Consider the following 21134-nt stretch of genomic DNA (forward strand, 5'->3'; position numbering starts at 1 on the left):
TAGAGCTGCATGGTCATCTGTTTGGTGATGATGACTTTCATGATCTGTGTCCAGTCACAGACACCATACGCACACTGTTGATTTTACCCAGGGCCAACCAGGCTGTGAGTGTTATCCAGTAGCAGTCATTTCAAAGGGGACATCATTTTACTTGATGCCCTCATCAAAATACAAACCTGGTGAAGGACAGATATCAAGGTTCAATTCTATTATTTTCCATTGTGTTATTGACTGTACGTTTGTTTATGTGTAACTCTGTGTTGTTTTTGTCACACTGCTCTGCTTTATCTTGTCCAGGTCGCAGTTGTAAATGAGAACTTGTTCTCAACTGGCCTACCAGGTTAAATAAAGGTTAAATAAATAAAATAAAATAACCCTTTCGGTTTCCATGTAGAACCCTTTCCACAGACGGTTTTACATGGAACCAAAAAGGGTTATCCTTTGGGGACACCCGAAGAACCCTTTCGGAACCCCTCTTTGTAAGAGAATAGTTTATGAGGAACACAATTGATGTAGTGCTGAAAGTAATAAACTACAGTACTGTAAATTACAGTAGATTACACAGACTTCACATTAAGCAATACACATACTGTACATTACCCAATAAAATTAACCGAAAATCTACAATTTCCATAATCTCTATCCAATATGTAATCAACGGTATGATCAATGAAGACATCATCTACAATCTCTTTTTCTGATAGAATTTCAACATAGGTGTGCTGTCTGTAATCAAATGTAATAAATTAAAAGAAACAAATTAAATGAATGAAAATAAAACATAACGTTTAGCACGCAATAATTTGAATCAAGCCTGTCTGAGCATTTGGCATTCAATTTTCATCCACGTCACAGTGAATGTCCTAATTGTTCATGTGCCGCAGAAAAAAAAAATATGCATACCACCCTGCATCCCACTGCTGGCTTGCCTTTGAAGCTAATCAGGGTTTGTCCCTGGATGGGAGACCAGATGCTGCTGGAAGTGGTGTTGGAGGGCCAGTAGAAGGCACTTTCCTCTGGTCTTAAAAAATATCCCAATGCCCCAGGGCAGTGATTGGGGACATTGCCCTGTGTAGGGTGTCATCATTCAGATGGGACATTAAACTGGTGTCCTGACTCTTTGTGGTCACTAAAGATCCCATGGCACTTGTCGTAAGAGTAGAGGTGTTAACCCCGGTGTCCTGACTAAATTCCTGATCTGGCCCTCATACCGTCATGGTCACCTAATCATCCTGAGCTTCCATTTGGCTGATTCATCTCTTCTGTCTCATTCATCTTCTCCAAGTCGTTGCTGTAAATGAGAATCTGTTCTCAGTCAACTTACCTAGGAAAATCAGGGTTGAATAAAAACCAAATAAAATTGGCTAATCTTAGGTTGACATTGATCTGCATTGATGTCGTCACATGCCTCAGCCATGGCCAGAAGGAGGGTTTTACGCTCATGGGAATGTTGATCGTACACCTTCCACCTCCGTGCTGAAAGAAATTCCTCAATAGGGTTGAGGAAAGGAGTGTATGGGGGCAGGTATAGGGTCACAAATCGGGGATGGGCCCGAAACCATGCCTGAACCACCTCTGTATGGTGGAACCTGACATTGTCACACACAATGACATAGGTGACCCATTCACCTTGACAGGCCTGCTCAATTTCTCCCACTTGGACAGTCACCTGTTGGCCGATGAGGTTCCACCCAGGCGGTGAGTTTTGGCCAGGTTGAAGCCCGCTTCATCAACAAAGATGTACGTACTTGTGATGGTTCACAGCAGCATCAACCCTCTACAAATACTGTATATATTGGTTAGTTCTTTTTACAGGTATAGTTCCAATATGATATTGTGAAGTAGAATGTGCATCAAATAGTAACAGTAATACAGTATATGTTCAGCTGTACCTGAACATACTCGGCCTGCAGTTGTTTCAACCGGTTGGTGTTTCTCTCAAAAGGCACCAGGTAAGTGTGTTTCATAGATACCGTGTGCCTTTTCAAAAGCCCGCTGATTGTTGGTAGGCTGATGGATGCCACATTGGCAAAGGTGTCATCGGTCTCATCAATGGCCTGCTTTATTTCAGACAGCCGTGTGTCCTTCCTGGCCCTCACCGTTTCCACCACTGCCACATCCGGCTGATCGGTCAACACACAGCCACAGTCACTACCATGGGGTCTGAGGGTAGAACAGAGTATACTGCCAACAGATCATACTGTAAGAATACTGTAACATGTTATGTGAATTTACATGCATTACAATATGTAATTTGCAGTAAATGTAATGGCAAAGCGTAGTGCATAACCTACAGACTCGGTTTCCTTGGAGAAATGTTCTCATGATCAAATTGAAAGTAGATTTTTTCAGATTGCGGTGAACTAATCTGGCAGCCTGTGCCATGGTAAGGCCTCTGTTTACCACATGGTCAACGACGATGGCCCAGACTTTATTCTGCACAACAGTTCCTTGCCGTCTGCCTCCCTCTCTCTGATGTCCAACTCTTTGATGGGGCCCATGCCCACCTCTCTGACAGGCCCCTTGTCTAGAAGCTCTTTGATTTCTTCCTTTCCCTTGCTGTCTATCCTGCTCCATGTTGAAAGAAATTGCAAGTGTTCACACACACACGCTTTTAAATGGTGACCACTTGTGGTTACCACTATGTGAAATCCATTAGCAATAACGAGGAGTCATTATGTATGTTTATCATGTATCATACATATCATGTTTATACTTTACAAACACATTTTATATCTGTAGTTCTCAAAATGCATATATAGTAGACAAACCAGTTTAAAACTATAGGTTGGATTATATGATGGTCAAATGTATTTAAACAGACGAGAAGAGAATCATGTGAAAGGTGTTGTAAGCACTGCATTGTGAATGGCAATTACTTTATATGAAAGGTATTTCTAGACTAAACACTGATTAGGTTTGGTGAAAAAGTTACTGTGTGATTTTGTGTGTTGTACTGTGTGAAAAATGCTAATGTCAGTCCCATGACTTGAATGGGATTTGCACCACAAATGCAAAAATGTTAGCATGTGGAAACGATGACAAGGAAAATAAAACCAAGCCATGGATTTCTCTCATATCTTCTCCATTGACTGCTTACAGGGCAAGGAAACAATTTTGTAATTTGTGTGAACTATCCCTCTAAGTGACCAATACATCATTTATTTTTAAGTTTGCACATGATGTTTGATGCATTGCAAAACAAAATACACTCAACAGCAAAGGCTGCAGTAAAACGTAGCGTTTCTAATACATGGTAACTGTCATGCCCTGATCTGTTTTCACCTGTCCTTGTGCTTGTCTCCACCCCATCCAGATGTCACCCATTTTCCCCTCTTATCCTCTGGGTATTTATACCTGGCTTTTCTGTCTGTCTGTGCCAGTTCGTCTTGTTTTGTGAAGCTTACCAGAGTGTCCTTTCAGCACCTGTCTTTTCCCAGCCTCTCTTTTTCTCGTCCTCCTCGTTTTTGGCCCTTGCCTGTCACGCCCTGACCTTAGAGATCCTTTTTATTCTCTATTTTGGTTAGGTCAGGATGTGACTAAGGTGGGCAATCTATGTTTTATATTTCTTTGTTGGCCTGGTATGGTTCCCAATCAGAGGCAGCTGTCTATCTTTGTCTCTGATTGGGGATCATACTTAGGCAGCCTTTTCCAACTGTTTTTTTGTGGGATCTTGTTTTTGTGTAGCTGCCTGTGAGCAGCCCAGAACGTCATGTTTCGTTTTCTTCTGTTTGTTTTCGGTGAGTTGCATATTTATTAAACATGTGGAATTCTAAGTACGCTGCGCCTTGGTCCATTCATTCAGACGAACGTGACAGTACCTGCTCGCCTGACCACTCCGCCTGTTCCTGAGCCTGCCTGCCGTCCTGTACCTTTGCTCCTACTCTGGATTATCAACCCCTGCCTGCCTTGACCTGTCGTTTGCCTGTTACTATAAACATTGTTACTTCACACAGTCTGCACTTGAGTCTTACCTTGATACCAGATAGTAACAGGAATAGTAACACTTATACTCTTGTTGTTTCCCAGGCAGGTCCCTGAGTAAGTGGGTCTGCTGACTGACTGACCTCCGAGGGAGAATGGAATTAAAGTCTACTTGGTGTGACATTGACCTGCACCTGGTTACCTAGGTGACTGTTTCTGTGCCCCTCCCATTCTTCCATTCATTCACCTCCCTCTCTCTGCCTCAATGTTGTCACAGCATCTCTCTCGCTCTGCCCCCTACCTCCCTCTCGCCATCTCTCCTGATGAGTCGTGGATATTGAGTGGATGGACAGAGCGCCCTGGGGATGACAGTGGTGTTGAATTCGCACACAGTGGTATGGTGCCAGCTTCATTTATGGGATGAGTTATAGATTCCCTTCCCTATGCATGAAGTGAAAAAGTGCTAACTACATGACTGAGTTAGGATTTAATTACAGCAGGGTGCCACCGGCAGGCTTGGCTCTGTCTCCTAGTCAAATCTTGGCTTGTCAACTACATGTTCTTGGTATTGGGGGATATTAATTTGATAGTTGATTGACTCTGGACTAGGGAGAGGATGAAAGCTGAAATGTGTTTGATTTGATTGCTGGTAGGCTGATGGCTGACCTTTCAGTCCGTGTTTGATCTGATTAGTTCTTATAATGTTTTCCTGGGACATGGCAATGTAAATAAGAAGAACAGCAACACAGTGCTATAAAAACTCAGGCTCTGAATCATTTTTATCACGTCTTGGAGCCAGACATACTTAATGAGTGCAAACATTAGATATGGTAAAACCCAGGCTGTGTCACATCCGGCCATGATTGGGAGTCCCATCGGGGGCACAATTGGCCATGTATCATCCGGGTTTGGACGCAGTAGGCCATCATAGTCAATAACTGACTTCTTAACTGACTTGCCTAGTTAAACAAAGGTTAAATAAATAAACTCATGGAAAACAGAAAGGAAAACGCAGCACACTGCTGCTCATGGTCCCGGTGATATTTATTAACAACGTTTCCACCCTTAGGTCTTTATCAGGCATCCATATCCCAGGTGTGGCTGGAAGATCCTATATATATATATATATACAGTTGAAGTATGAAGTTACATACACTTAGGTTGGAGTCAATAAAACTCGTTTTCAACAACTCCACTGTCACGAGTCCGACCGAGGGTGTTTCCCCTTCCCGGGCGGGTGGCGCTCGGCGGTCGTCGTCACCGGCCTATTAGCTGCCACTGATTGTTTTTCCTCCCCCTCCTTGTATGTTTAGTGGTAGCACCTGTTCATGTTTAATTAGTTTGTCTTTATTAGACAGCCGGCCCGCCTGGTTGTTGTGCGGGATTATTTCTATGTAACCTTCGGCTCTGTTATAGAGGTACGTGTTAGTGCCGAGTCGTGATTTGTTCTATTGTACTTTTTGATTCCCTGTGGTTGGGAAAGTAACTTTTTGTGAGCACCCTGTTGGTGCTATTAAAAGACGCACAGCATTGAACTCTGTCTCCTGCATTTGACTCCACACCCACGACACCCGGAGCATTACATCCACAAATTTCTTGTTACCAAACTATACTTTTGGCAAGTCACCTAGGACATCTACTTTGTGCATGACACAAGTCATTTTTCCAACAATTGTTTACAGATAGATTATTTCACTTATAATTCACTGTATCACAATTCCAGTGGGTCAGAAGTTTACATACACTAAATTTCCGAAAATTTTGCACGCCCAATTTTTCTGTTTTTGATTTGTTAAAAAAGTTTGAAATATCCAATAAATGTTGTTCCACTTCATGATTGTGTCCCACTTGTTGTTGATTCTTCACAAAAAAATACAGTTTTATTTCTTTATGTTTGAAGCCTGAAATGTGGCAAAAGGTCGCAAAGTTCAAGGGGGCCGAATACTTTCGCAAGGCACTGTATATATAGATGGGGGCAGAACTCAGTGACATTCCTTCCTGAAACAAGAAGTAAAATAATATTTAGAACATAGTTTCACAATATTAACGTTCAATGTATCAAAATATATCATCATGCACAGGGATTGTGATCAATGTTTACAGTAATATACATACAATATTCAATTAGGATTAAAAACAACACCATTTAGAAATATTAAACTATATGAAACGGTTTCAATTCAAACTCTGCATTAAGGCCAAGAGGAGACAGTGTGTTGAGCCTGTGGATCCAGAAAGATTCCCTTCGAAGAAGTCTTCCTCTCATTGTCTCCTCCCCTGCGTGTCATCTTGACCATTTCTATTCCAATGTATCTCAGAGAACTAATAGGAAGTCCAGCTGGTACAAAATGAGCAGCAACCAGATGTTTTGTCTCACCTGTCTGTATATTGCTGCGGTGCTCACTGATCTGTGTCTGAAGACTTCTACGGGTTTTCTCTATGTAAGACAGACCATAGGGACATTTCAACATGTAAATAACATTGGTGGACATGCAGGTAATCAGGCCCTTGATCTTAAATCGTTGTCTTGTGTGGGGGTGGGTAAATGAGTTGCATTTGTACATAAAGCTGCATTTAAAAGTCTCTCATTCAAAATTGCAATTCCTCTTTGAAAAGGCATCTTGCATAATAATCCACCAAACATTCATCTTCATTTCCAACAGTCTATACTCATCCACATGTAGTCGAGTCTGCCCGTGACGTCAGTTCTTCCACTTTTAGTTAGGAGAAAAGGCCTAAGCTCTCCATTAACCTCTCTGAACCACCCATCCCGGATCCGGTATAATTGTCATCAGCAACGATGAATAGCATAGCGCCACAGTCAAATAATATTACTAGAAAATGTTCATATTCATGAAATCACAAGTGCAATATTGCAAAACACAGCTTAGCCTTTTGTTAATCCACCTGTCGTCTCAGAAGTTTATCGATCGCTCAACAAAACAATAAGTACACTTAGCATCAGGTAACTTGGTCACGAAAATCAGAAAAGCAATCAAATTAATCGTTTACCTTTGATGATCTTCGGATGTTTTCACTCACGAGACTCCCAGTTAGACAACAAATGTTCCTTTTGTTCCATGAAGATATTTTTTTATATCCAAATACCTCCGTTAGTTTGGTGCATTATGCCGAGGAATCCACCGGAAAGAGCGGCCACGACAACGCAGACAAAAATTCCAAATTATGTCCATAATGTCCACAGAAAAATGTCAAACGTTTTTTATAATCAACCCTCAGGGTGTTTTTCAAATATCTATTCGATAATGTATCAACCGAGACAGTTGGCTTTTCACTAGGACCGGGAGTAACAATGGCCGCCTTTCTCTCTCTGAAAGTCCCCTATCCACTTAAGCAATGTGGTCGTTCACGCTCATTCTTCAACATAAAAGCCTGAAACTATGTCTGAAGGCTGTTGAAACTTTAGGGAAGCCATAGAAAAAGGAATCTGGTTGATATCCCTTTAAATGGGCAATAGGGATGCATAACAACAAGAGAGGTTTCAAAACCAGTTCCTGATTGGATTTTCCTCAGGTTTTAGCCTACAATATCAGTTCTGTTTAACTCAGACAGTTTCGGAAACTTTAGAGTGTGTTCTATCCTAATCTGTCAATTATATGCATATTCTAGCATCTGGTCCTGAGAAATAGGCCATTTACTTTGGGAACATTATTTTTCCAAACATAAAAATAGTGCCCCCTAGCTTCAAGAGGTTAATTCTCTTTCTCTCCACAGGTTCCAGTGTCTGTGAAGGGAGGGTGCAGGTCCGTCCTTGGGAAGACGGAGACAGTGTAAGTGTCCAAGTCAGGTGGTTATCACAATTTCCCCATATTGATTCCATTTTATTTCTATATCTTTAACAAAATATTAGCTCCTATCCTGTATAATCATAACTTATCCAAAGTGGACACATTACAGAAGTGACGTTGATCCGTAGATGATAACTTTGAGGGCAAGAGAAAAATATTACTTCACTTTAGTTTGTGTTGGGCACAATGAGTGCTCAGTGGTAGGCGTGGATACGAGCTCTGCATCCTAGGCCCAGGCAGCCACCGGAGAGCTGTGTCCCCACCGTTGGATGCAGAGAGCGAGGCACACTCACTTGCTGTGCACTTCTGTCTTTTAGGGAGTTCCGTTCATTTCCCTGTGCACAATCAAGAATGCAAGAATGTCGCCTCTGAATTTAGGTTTGAGCATATCACTGGCGAACGAGCTTGGCTGTGTTTACAAAGGCAGCACAATTCTGATCTTTTTCCACCAATTTGTCTTTTGACTAAACAGATCAGCTCTGAAAAATATCTCATGTGAAAAGATTTGATGTGATTGGTCAAAAGACCAATTAGTGGAAAAAATATCTGAGTTAGGCTGCCAGTTTAAACACAGCCATAGAGAGTAGGCTTGAGAATGTAGGACACACATATTGGTAGAACTTGTGAGAAGTTAGGACATGCATTTTTGGTAGAACACATGAGATTTCACACTTCAATTCTGAATCACACAACACATTTACATATTTAATCAGACCCATAACTCAGTACTTTCTTGAAGCACCTTTGGCAGTGATTACAGCCTAGAGTCTTCTTGGGTACAATGCTCAGTACATCTGTATTTGGGGAGTTTCTTCCATTCTTCTCTGCAGATCCTCTCAAGCTCTGTCAGGTTGTATGCGGAGCACCTCTCCAGAGATGTTCCATTAGGTTCAAGTCCGCGCTCTGGCTGGGCCACTCATGGACATTCAGAGACTTGTCCCGATGCCACTCCTGCATTGTCTTGGCTGTGTGGTTAGAGTCATTGTCCTGTTGGAATGTGAACCTCAAATCAAATTTGATTTGTCACATGCACTGAATATAATCCGTGAAATGCTTACTTACAAGCCCTTAATTAACCAACAATGCAGTTTAAGAAATAGAGTTAAGAAATTATTAACTCATTAGATCATTTATTTTGGCAATGTCCATATGTAGGTCGTTTTTGGTCACAGGTCCAGGAATGGCTGAAGTGTCACGACTTCTACCGAAGTCGTTGCCTCTCCTTGTTCGGGCGGTGCTCGGCGTTCGACGTCACCGGTCTTCTAGCCATCATTGATCCATTTTTCATTTTCCATTGGTTTTGTCTTGTCTTCCCACACACCTGTTTTCAATCCCATTCATTACCTGTTGTGTATTTAACCCTCTGTTTCCCCTCATGTCTTTGTCAGAGATTGTTTATTGTCAGTGTAGTGTTAGTTGTATAGGTGCGCGACGGGTCTTCGTACCCATATTTGTTTATATTCATTTTTCTATTTAGTGTTATGGAGCATGTTACTTGGACATTTATTAAAAGACTCCATTTTACACTCCGTTTGACTCTCCTGCGCCTGACTTCCCTGCCACCTATACACATATATCTGACATGAAGAATTGCAACATTTACCTTGAATTAACGCGGCAGATAGCAATACTGGGTGATTTGAAAAGTCATAGTCCATCGATCAATTATATAATTATTTTAGCAAAAAAAAAAAACATTAATATACAATCTGTAGAAACTACTGTAGGAGGATAGAAAGGTTCAGTACTTTTGTGAAGCATCACAGCACAGTTGAAAAATATAGAGATAGATGGGAGGGGTTAAATAAAGCTGAAGGGTGGGACTAATAACAACAAGATAACCAATGTAAAACATACTGGGTCTGTAAAATGTATATAGGTTCAGAACTGTTGTAAAATAGCACAGTTACACATATATGGCAAATAGAAATCAAACTGGATGGACATCAGGAATAGAGGAAGGCCAGGACTAAAAACAAACTAAATAGTGTCTGTAAAAAGTATGTATAAGCTGGAAGTAGAAGCCAAAGTGTTATTGTTTATTAGTTTACTCCAATTAGGGGAGTGGTGGTAGGGTTTGTGGGAAATAATAAAGGAAGATATATTTTACATATATATTACACACAAACATTCATACATATATAATATGTGTGTGTATAGTAGTCCTCCGGTGGCTAGCTAGCTAACTAGCAATTTCTTTATTTATTTGACCTTTATATTGATGGAGAAGACATTGAGATCTAGGTTTCTTATCCAAATGTGAATATATACTGTATATATACACATTCATACATATAAACATGAATTCATATATTTATCAAAAAATATATGGGGGATTGGAAAAGATGCAGAAAATTACATTGATGGACGCAACAATCTATCCGCAATATTAAATGTAAAAAAAGAAAAATTAACAAAATAAACTAAAGTAAACCAAATAAAAAGTAAGGGGTACATTGACCGGTACCGAGTCAATGTGCGGGGGTACAGGTTAGTCAAACCTTCACCCCAGTCTGCGGTCCTGAGCACTCTGGAGCAGGTTTTCATCAAGGATCTCTCTGCAATTTGCAATTTGCTCTGTTCACCTTTCCCTTTCCCTTGATCCTGACTAGTGTCCCAGTCCAAGCCTCTGAAAAACACCCCACAGCTGCCACCAATATGTTTCAACGTAGGGATGATGCCAAGTTTCCTCCAGACGTGACATTTAGCAGGAGCTTCCGAGTGGTGCAGCGGCCTGAGACACTGCATCTCAGTGCTAGAGGCATCACTACAGACTCTGGTTCGATTCCAGGCTGTATCACAACCAGCCGTAATTGGGAGTCCCATAGAGCGGCGTACAATTGGCCCAGCGTCGTCCTGGTTTCCCCGGGGTAGGCCGTCATTGTAAATAAGAATTTGTGTGACTTAACAGGTTAAATAACATTTTAAAATAAACTGCATTCAGGCCAAATAGTTCAATCTTGGTTTCATCAGACCAGATAATCTTGTTTCTCATTGTCTGAGAGTCCTTTAGGTGCCTTTCAGCAAACTCCAAGTTTGGGGAGTGGCTTCCGTCTGGCCACTCTACCATAAAGGCCTGATTGGTGGAGTGCTGCAGAGATGGTTGTCCTTCTGGAAGGTTCTCCCATCTCCACAGAGGAACTCTGGACCTCTGTCAGAGTAACCATCAAGTCTTTGGCCACCTCCATGACCAAGGCCCTTCTTCCCTGATTGCTCAGTTTGACCGGGCGGCCAGCTCTCAGAAGAGTCTTAGTGGTTCCAAATGTCTTCCATTTAAGAATGATGGAGGCCACTGTGTTCTTTGGAACCTTCAATGCTGCAGACATTTTTTGGCACCCTTCCCATATCTGTGCCTCGACACAATCCTGTCTCTTTGCTCTACGGACAATTCCTTCAACCTCATGGCTTGGTTTTTGCTCTGACATGAACTGTCAACTATGGGACCTTATATAGACAGATGTGTTCCTTTCCCAATCATGTCCAAACTATTTAATTTAACACAGGTGGACTCCAAGTTGTAGAAATTTCTAATGGATGACCAACGGAAACAGGATGCACATGAGCTCAATTTCGATTCTCATAGCAAAGGGTCTGAATACTTACGTAAATAAGGTATTTCTGTTATTGTTTTCTTTTACAAAAATGTGCAACAATTTCTAAAAATATGTTTTTTTGCTTTGTCATTATGGGGTATTGAGAGTAGATTGATGAGGAACAAATGTAATGTTAACAATTTTAGAATAAGGCTGCAACATAACAAAATGTATAAAATGTCAAATGGTCTGAATACTTTCAGAATGCACTGTATATAATACATAGCATTTTTGAGGTGTATGTATGTGTCATTCTCTCGAGTGTATTGGCTCACATCAATGTTGACGGATGAGCTGCTTTGACCCTCTATCTACACATGCCTAGAGTCGATGGAGAGGATGATCGATGCTCCAAGTGACTTTTCTCTGGCAATAGCCTCTTATCCTGTTGATCCCTTAACAGATATCCTGCTCTTCTGTTTTTCAACTAAATCGATTTTTAGTCCCTTGCTATCTTTTTTTCATTTTCTTTTTTCATGTTATTTTCAAATGTATTTTTAACATGGGACTGAAGGATCTTTTTTGTCTCTTACCCCATGTCATGCATCCCCCTGGCAAATTAACGTCACAAATTTAAACCGTTTATTTATTTTAGGCACCCACTTCAAAAGTCACCCAGTAGTCTGCCCGGAGGAATAACTGTAACATTAGAAGTCATCGCAGCATCCAGTTGAAAGAGGCCTCTTCCAAAAATGTGGCCGCGGGGTGTAAGGATCAATGCAGTGCTCTGCAGAGGAGAGGGCCGCAGCAGACCTCCTCGCCAAGGCACAACTGAGATAGCTTTAACCTCAGACCTACATGTATCTTAATTCAAACCTGTGGGCTTACCGGCTCCTCCTCCCTCTCCCCTACCATCCTTTCTGTTTCCAATGGGACAGCCGCTCTTTCATTCATGTTCTCTCCATCTCCCTTTCTCTCTCTCTCTCCCTTTCTCTCTCTCTCCCTTTTTCTCTCTCTCTCACCCCATCTGCCCTCCCGGTTCATTGTGGCAGAACGTTGCCTAATGACACCTACCCCGTTCCACCCGTTCCACCCGTTCCACCCACCCACCCCACCGGCCCTTGTGTCACTCGAAAGCAGCAGAACGCTCCACGAGGCCAGAATGTGTGAGAGCGATTACAGTGGACTGATTGCTCTGTTGGCCTTGTTAATCTCACTAATTGTACACTTCATACAAGAGGGGGCAGCACCCCCAGGGGTTTCTCTGGGTATAAGAGCCCCACTGTTGACAACACAGCCGGAAGAAGACACACAATGCTGAGAGAGTTAAGGAGAGAGCGAGAAAAGAAGAGAGAAAGAGAGATAGAGATAATAAAATCTATGTAATGCACAACACCATTCTCTGCACAGCACCACTGCTAAGAGAGAGAGAGAGGCAGAGAGATTGAAGCCAATGTTCTGCCCTCTCCTTCTCTGCATAACACCACTAAGATAGTGAGCACAGCACTGTTCAAGCCAGCCTTTCTCTTAATGAGGTGGTTGTATAAAACTGTCAAAAACTCAGCTTCAAACTTCTGAGAGGAGAGGTTGGTGTAGTCTGCTGTATTTTTTGTTTGATTTGGGTGTACAGAAATGAGCTACTATGCACTTCAGTGAGTATCAGTATCAGTATAAGCATCTTCTTGCTGAAGCTTTGATTAGTCAACATATTTGAAGTGCTTTATTCTCCTAATAATCTACTAATACACAATTCAATTAAATGCATAAAACAACTTTTGTCACTGATATGTTTGTTTATTGGGGGGGTTGTTTCAGGGTCACTTTGTTGTGAGATGTTCAGGTAGGTAGTTAATCTACTTAGAGGAGTGTGATGATGACTTTGTTGATGCCAGTTTGTTCACCAACACACCATAATGTGTGAGAGGTGTGCTAAGTGTGCATAGGTAAAGAAAAGAAAACAGGAGGATGAACTTATATAGTAGGTTAGTATTGTGGAGTAACTACAATGTTGTTGATCCATCCTCAGTTTTCTCCTATCACAGCCGTTAAACTCTGTAACTGTTTTAAAGTCACCATTGGCTTCATGGTGAAATCCCTGAGCGGTTTCCATCCTCTCCGGCAACTGAGTTAGGAAGAACGCCTGTATGTTTGTAGTGACTGAGTGTATTGATGCACCATGCAAAGTGTAATTAATACTGTAACTTCAACATACTCAAAGGGATATTCAATGTCTGCTTTTTAAATGTTTACCCATCTACCAATTGGTGACCTTCTTTCCAGAGGAATTGGAAAACCTCCCTGGTCTGAGGTTGAATCAGTGTTTGAAATGCACAGCTTGACTGAGGGACCTTACAGAAAATGGTATGTGTGGGGTAAAGAGTCCATGCAACTTATTATGTGACTTGTTACTACTGAATTTATTTAGGCTTGTCATAACAAAGGGGTTGAATACTTATTGACTCAAGACATTTCAACTTTTCATTTGTATTAATTTGTACAAATTTCGCCAAACATAATTCCACTTTGACATTATGGGGTATTGTGTGTAGGCCAGTGGAATAAAAAAAAATCTAACTTTAATAAATTTTTCATTCATGATGTAAAACAACAACATTTTGAAAAAGTCAAGGGTGTGAATACTGTACTTTCTGAAGGCACTGTATTGTTGCTTTGGCTGGTTAGCCACAGCATAGGGTCACTGAAGGTTGGATTCCTGCCACACGTCAGACAGTTGATCTGTGTGTGGTCACGAGAGGTCTAATCTAATCTTATTATTTTGAATAAATGACGGGTGCTGGCCAGTCTTGTATTTCCTACCTGTGGATTGCTGCTGCATTTAGATGGACTGCTGAACATATTGGTTAGTCAACTTTTGACCGCTTGCTAGTCATCAGGGTGGTTTAACCCATTATTAAAATATAATGCAAATAATGAGGGAAAAACAAGTCCAATGGACCATTAACACATAAAACAGAAGGCATCTATAAATGGGAAAGGACATAGCAAGTTAAGCATGTCGTGACCCGTCTAGTATGTAACACACATATCATGTGCATCTGATAGATATTAAGTAATTTGATGAATAAAGGATGCTTCATGGGAAACATGTTTTATGCATTAGTGTAGCTATCTGAAACTGATTATGACATGTTCAACAAAGTATAATTTCCTTAAATGAGCTGTTGCCACCCCGCCCCTCACACACACGCTGGCGCGCACACACACTGCCTTTTGCCCTGTGATTTCCTTTTGCCCTGTGATATACAGTACTTTGTTGTAGATCTACATATCTACGTTTAATACTGTACAGAGGTTACTGTGTTTATGAACTTTTATTGTGTATTGTTAAATATTCATTATGCATTCATTTCCTGTGTTATATCCAAGGAGAAGTGATCATTTGGAAGAGAGAAAACAAGAAAGGAGGAGAAAGAGACGACAAGGATGGAGAGAGAGCATCTCCCAAAAAGAACGCCAACATCCTGTCTTCTGTGTCCCGGAGCACTTCATGCTTCGGCTTCCATTAACCTCCAGCGTGACGAGAGGAAAACAAGCTGGTATTTCCCCCCTCTTTCTTCCACATAGTGTGTGAAGCTGAAATGTGCCGCATACACCAGAGGTACGGGACGGATCACAGGCGACACAGATTAGGAGTCAACGGGGGTTCCCTTCCTCTGATGGGGCGCTGCTGGAGGGACCATTAGAGAACCAGAGCTTGGGCACGGAAGGGGAGGCCCAACGCTATCAAAGCATTTCAAACAGAATTTCTATCAGGCAGCTCTGTAGACGGTAATGAAATCGATCAGGCCCCCTTGTCCTGATCTCAAAGTATGTGAGAGTGATGTGTGAGGGAAGGGAAATTAGCATAACTGCCACAAGGAAGTGTCGAGAGTGTTCAGGCAGCTGCCAAAGAGTTTAGGAGAATTTAAAGTGCTTGACCTAATGCCCTGTCTCCCTCAGTCTCGCTTGATTTATATTCTAAATAGACACACCTTTGATAAGTTAACCGATAAAATCAGAGGCCAGAGCATCCATCCACAGGTGCACAGCTTACACCCAGCGTGTATTTTCCCTGAGAGAAAACAGAAAATGTTTTCATTGCCCTTATTCACCTGTGTTCTATATTCAGGGTGTGTGTCCCTCGGTGATGTCCCACATAGACAGCAGATATGATCTTCCGTTCCCGAGACCGAGGGAGCGATATGCATCTCTCGGGTCGGAATTTAGCATTTGGCGGAAGAGATTACCTGCCATGTCAGAAAAGCTCTCAGCCTCCTCAAAGCGATCTCCTGCCTAATCGTCCAAATTGAAAAAGTATTTATAGGCAATCTGCCGTGCCTATCTGAAATGGCCTAATCGGATCTCAGGGCTAGCTAGCTTGGTCCTGGTTGGTTTGTTTGGAGTTGGAGACTGGAGTGTGCTCTCTTTTCCCCTCTTATTTTTCCCCTCTTTATCCTGCTTTTGGGATTAGGCCTTAAAAGCCCAGTGCAGTAGAAATTCAGTTTTCCTCTGTTTTGTATCATATTGTGCAACAGCTGATGAAACAAACAATGTAAAAGTGTGATTTAAAAAAAATCTGTGTTATTTCCGGATAATTCCTGGTTGAAATAAAAATCTACACAGGACCTTCTAATAGACCTTTGGCTTGCCTGATGACACTGAACCACCCATCCCGGATCCGGTATAATTGTCATCAGCAACGCTAAATAGCATAGCGCCACAGTCAAATAATATTACTAGAAAATATTCATATTCATGAAATCACAAGTGCAATATTGCAAAACACAGTTTAGCCTTTTATTAATCCACCTGTCGTCTCAGATTTTGAAATTATGCTTTACAGCGAAAGCAATACAAGCGTTTGCGTAAGTTTATCGATCGCTCGACAAAACAATAAGTACACTTAGCATCAGGTAACTTGGTCACGAAAATCAGAGAAGCAATCAAATGATTTGTTTACCTTTGATGATCTTCAGATTTTTTCACTCACGAGACTCCCAGTTAGACAACAAACGTTCCGTTTGTTCCATAAAGATATTTTTTATATCCAACTACCTCCGTTAGTTTGGTGCGTTATGCCCAGGAATCCACCGGAAAGAGCGATCATGAAAAATGCCAAATTATGGCCATAATGTCCAAAGAAAAATGTCAAACGTTTTTTATAATCAACCCTCAGGGTGTTTTTCAAATATCTATTCGATAATATATCAACCGGGACAGTTGGCTTTTCACTAGGACCGGGAGTAACAATTGCCTCCTTTCTCTTTTGCGCACAACTCACTCTGAGACCACCTATTCACTTACGCAATGTGGCCGTTCACGCTCATTCTTAAAAATAAAAGCCTGAAACTATGTCTGAAGGCTGTTGACACCTCAGGGAAGCCATAGAAAAAGGAATCTGGTTGATATCCCTTTAAATGGGCAATAGGGATGCATAACAACAGAGAGGTTTCAAAAACAGGGGCACTTCCTGATTGGATTTTCCTCAGGTTTTAGCCTGCAATATCAGTTCTGTTTAACTCACAGGCAACATTTTGACAGTTTTGGAAACTTTAGAGTGTTTTCTATCCTAATCTGTCAATTATATGCATATTCTAGCATCTGGGAATGTTATTTTTCCAAACATAAAAATAGTGCCCCCTAGCTTCAAGAAGTTAATATGACAATAACAAAGAGAGTTCCAAACGCTTCTGCCAATAGCAGCTAGTTCAAAGTGTTCCCCTCCTCACTCACACCACTACCAGATAGGCTTGAGCAAAGTTCTTGCTTGAGAAAATATGTTTTGCTAAAAAGCCATTTTTGTCCATATTAATGGAAAACTATTCCAATACAATACTTAATTGTTACCCAGAAATGATTTGACCTTGATATAAAAACAGCTGCATTGTGCCTTTAACTTTGTCTCCCCTGTCAGTCACTTAGCCCAAATAGCGGGTGAGCAGAGGTGACTTATCCTTTGTCAAACACACCTCTCTAGTAAAGGGACATGGCAGATAAGGCATATTGCAAGGCACCGTGCAGCTTTGTTGTTCCCTAATCCAGACCAAATCTGTATGCTACCCAATTTCCATTATGACTCTATAGCTTTAGAGCACACCAAAGGCAGATACCATAGACAATCCTGACAGTCAGGAGGTGAGAGTCACTAAATACCGTATTATTTTACTTAAGACCCTGATTTGATGTTTGGGCAGCACTCTGCAGTCATACATTAGAGACGAGATGGATGCAGAGACATGTTACTTGTAGTCATAAACTGTCAATCATTCAGGTAAAACCACAGGGAGATGTCTGCTGCAGTGGAGACTCCTCAGAGAAGGAAGAGGAGGACCATCCTCTTAGTGAAATTCATAATAATAAAAATTTTGAAAAATATCATTTTTCAATAAAACTATGCTAAATATATTCACATAAGCAAGTACTTTATTAAAACGCACTGGGAACATTTGATTATCATGTAGTAGACTAAACCTATCACTGTTACATTGAGTTGGGTGAATGGAATATGAATGACAGTCACCCAATATGCTGTAATATACATTTTTCAAAATCCTCCTCCCTCATCTTAAACGTCACCGACCACCACTGGTCTGCTGACTTGAACACTGTTGTATATTTAGCAAAACTGCAAAGTCAATGGGTGTAGTGTATGATATATGGATGAAGCTTACGTACATGATATACTTGAAACACTTGATATACTTACTGTCCTTTCCCTCCATGCAGGCCATCCAGGTTTGTGCCCACGAGGTTGGGAATTGAGAAGGACCTATTGAGGATGAACCCTTGAAACGGGTCGTTTTGGAGTGTACAGTCCTATGCCCAAGTGTATTTGCATGTGAATGTAGCTGAATGTGTCTGTGTTCGAGTCGGCTGGGCAATGCCCCTAAAAATCCTCAGTAGAGATGCAGCTTCTCTTACTCGTCATTTACATAACCCAATAAAGGGATAATGAGCCGTCACTGAGCTGTCAGATAAAGGCCCACTTATCTTCTCTATAGCCTGTTTGTTGTGTAGCTCGACAGACCATTGTTTCAGGTCTCTTTGAAGGTGGTGGTCCTCCAGAGGATACTATAAGCTGTACTGAGGCTTGCTAGGCTGCTAAGAATAGAAAACCATGTTACCAACCTAATCAACAACCCTCTTCCCTCGCCACCCACAGATTGTCTGTTTCAGTATATCTATGTGTTCTTTGCACTGGTTGAAGGGCATTAGAGGGGTAGTTTATGTTGCCATGACGATTAGTTACGGGCCACTAGAAAAAGGAAAAAGAACAGATGAAATCATCCAGAGTCTGTGGACTTCTTTCCACTATGACAGGTCTTTTGCTTTGTCCCAGGGATATTTTCTCGATTACTCATCAGTCTCTGGCATTGAAACCTGGTGAATGACAGCCATCCTGACAAGCGGGGTTTAATTAAGCAAGTAGAAGCTCATTAGGTAAGCAGGCTGAAGTAATTGAAAGGAGTTGAAAAGTGTCGGGAGTCTTGGATCCATATTCATCCATTCACTTTGCAAAGTGTTTCTGCTTCTGGTTTCACATTAGCCTTACCCCCGACTGGCCCCTAAGTGGAGGCTTAACCCCTCCCTTCCCCCTCCCTCCCACGCACACACACGTACAGGGGATATTAGTGAACAGGCTGCAACTAATGAACTGGATATGTAGTTGAAGATATATAGGGCATTGTCAATTAGGATGATGGTCTGACTCAATGTTCTGTGTTTGCTTTATGAACCATTCCAAACCAGTGTGATATTTAGCAAACTCATCAGCACACACAGTATATGTTTCCATCACACTAACTTATACAAAGCTGTTGTGCTCAGTGTCTCACCAGGCTATACTATACACTGCTCTGCAGTGCTGCAGAGGCCCAGGCAGCAGACTGGGGAAGGCTGAGCTCCGCTGTGTGTGGTGATTAATCACGGTGTGACTTTGTGTCTTGGAGGCCTGTCAAACACACAGTCCACATGGGGTCTGGGGATGTCTGGGGACATCTGGGATGACCGTGGCCATACGTCTCCCGGGGACAGCGGCCAGACAGTCCTTCTCACGTCCATGTCTCATGTCGCCCAGGGTCCCCGTCTCCAGCAGACCATTCATGGACAATAGATGTCCACATGAATTACATCAAATATAACAGTGGTCCAACTGTGAAAGAATCCTCTGGAGGTAGGGGTTATGTCTTTTAAGAGCATATCAACAACAACAACAGATCCAGGCTGGTAGTGTGCCTCTGGATGACAACATACAACAACACATAAAGCACAACCTGCTGGGGAATAAGCCCTTAGATAACATTATGGGAGAAAAAAACTAAAGACATGGGTAGGGCTTAAAATAACTCTTAAAAAGGAGGCACAGAGAAGTAGACTGATGTTGAAGTGTACACTTCAAAGTAATGCTTAAAGCAGCACATCAGTGGCCTGATACTGACAATATGCAGCTCTTGAAGAGGCAACAAAAGCTAGGGAAAAAACAGAGTGGTGTTGGAGGCTTCTTTCTCCTTGCAGGGCCGTAGAGAGGGATCAGTGTTGCTGCTCGAAATAACTCCACGCAGTCTAACAATACTGCTTAAAAGGAGTTCAACCAACACCGTGTCAATCCATCTGACCAATAGAGCATGATGTTCTCTGAAAAACAACACTTCCTCCATTGTATTGTCTTACCCACCTTACAGTATATGACGTTTTCCATATTTCGTTGAGTTACAGCCTGAATTTAAAATGGATGAAATAGAGATGTTTTGTGTCACTGGCCTACACACAATACCCCATAATGTTGAAGTGAAATTACGTTTTTAGACATTTTTACAAATGAATACAAAATTATAAGATTACATTTCTTGAGTCAATAAGTATTCAACCCTTTGGTTTTGGGAAGCCTAAATAAGTTCACGCATAAAAATGTCACATAATAAGTTGTAATTGACTCACTCTGTGTGCAACAATGGAGGTTCCTCAGAGGAGGAAGAGGAGGACCATCCTCATCAGTGAATTTCATTAAAAAAATGAAAATAGTGAAACATTAAAAAAGTTATCCTTTTTATATGAAACTATACTAAACCAATTTCACAGAGCTTGAATAATTGCCCAGAAAACACACAGCTGTAATCACTGCCAAAGGTGCTACAAAGTATTGACAGGGGTATGAATAGTAGAATAAGCCAAGGGGTATGAATACTTTCTGAAGGCACTGTAACAACTGCTGTACACTTCTTTCCTATTCATATACTGTCCATATTGTGTATACACACCATTATACTGTACTCTGACATTGCTCATTCTGGTATTTATTCATGTATTTCTTTTTTATTTGTGGATTGTGCGTATTGTTTTGTATGGCTAAGCATTACGCCACTGTTGAGCTAGAAACACAAGCATTTCGCTCCACTTGCAATAACATCTGCAAATCTGTGTATGCGACCGATAAACGTAGACTTAAATTACATTTTGATTTGATCATCCCCTCGTCTCTGTCTATAGCAACTCTGTTAAAGTGGTATGAGACACTCCACTTTTAGCACCGTTCTTACTACTGCAACATATAGGTTATGCTAAATACCCATAAAGGACATCACTAGAATAAATCAAAAATCATGCTCAATATAAGAATATGTAAACACAGCTTTTACAGAGTAAAATTACTGCCTAAAATGCCTTGTAAATGTTTTACATATATGATTTTTAAATTAAGACATTGCCATCACAATGTTCTTTCAGATCGGTATAAGTATACCAGTGATTCACAGTCAATGAATTCAATAGATTTATATGAGCTTCAAAGCATTTGATGCATGTTAGATAGTGTATCTCATGTATAAAAGACCACGCTCATTATACAGTCATTCCTGTGCTTGTTCCAGGG

Source organism: Oncorhynchus nerka, linkage group LG19 (assembly GCF_034236695.1).
Source record: "Oncorhynchus nerka isolate Pitt River linkage group LG19, Oner_Uvic_2.0, whole genome shotgun sequence".
NCBI classification, from domain to species: domain Eukaryota; kingdom Metazoa; phylum Chordata; class Actinopteri; order Salmoniformes; family Salmonidae; genus Oncorhynchus; species Oncorhynchus nerka.